This window comes from Acanthisitta chloris, unplaced genomic scaffold (assembly GCF_000695815.1).
Source record: "Acanthisitta chloris isolate BGI_N310 unplaced genomic scaffold, ASM69581v1 scaffold30339, whole genome shotgun sequence".
NCBI classification, from domain to species: domain Eukaryota; kingdom Metazoa; phylum Chordata; class Aves; order Passeriformes; family Acanthisittidae; genus Acanthisitta; species Acanthisitta chloris.
The window spans coordinates 1-308 of record NW_008691318.1 but is presented as its reverse complement, the minus strand read 5'-3'; positions in this window follow the sequence as shown (position 1 = coordinate 308).

Genomic DNA, 308 nt, shown 5'->3' with positions numbered 1-308 from the left:
GCCAACCCTCAGCCCTTCCAGGCTTCCCAGTGCCATCCCTCAGTGCCACAGCTGGAGCTGTTGGAGCCTCCATTGGGACACAGAGGAGCAGCTGTGTCACCCTCACTCCAGGCTGAGTGGGACAGGGACGGAGGGGACCTTGGCAGTGTGCCTATCCCCTCATCCCATGGCTGGGGGTGGTGGCACCACCCTAACAGCCCCCCAGGGCCCTCATGGACATGGAATAAACCAGTGGCTTCCACAGGGCTCCTGTGCCTAAATCCCTGGGGATAGTGGGATGGGAGAGGTGGGACCTGAGGTGGGAGCTG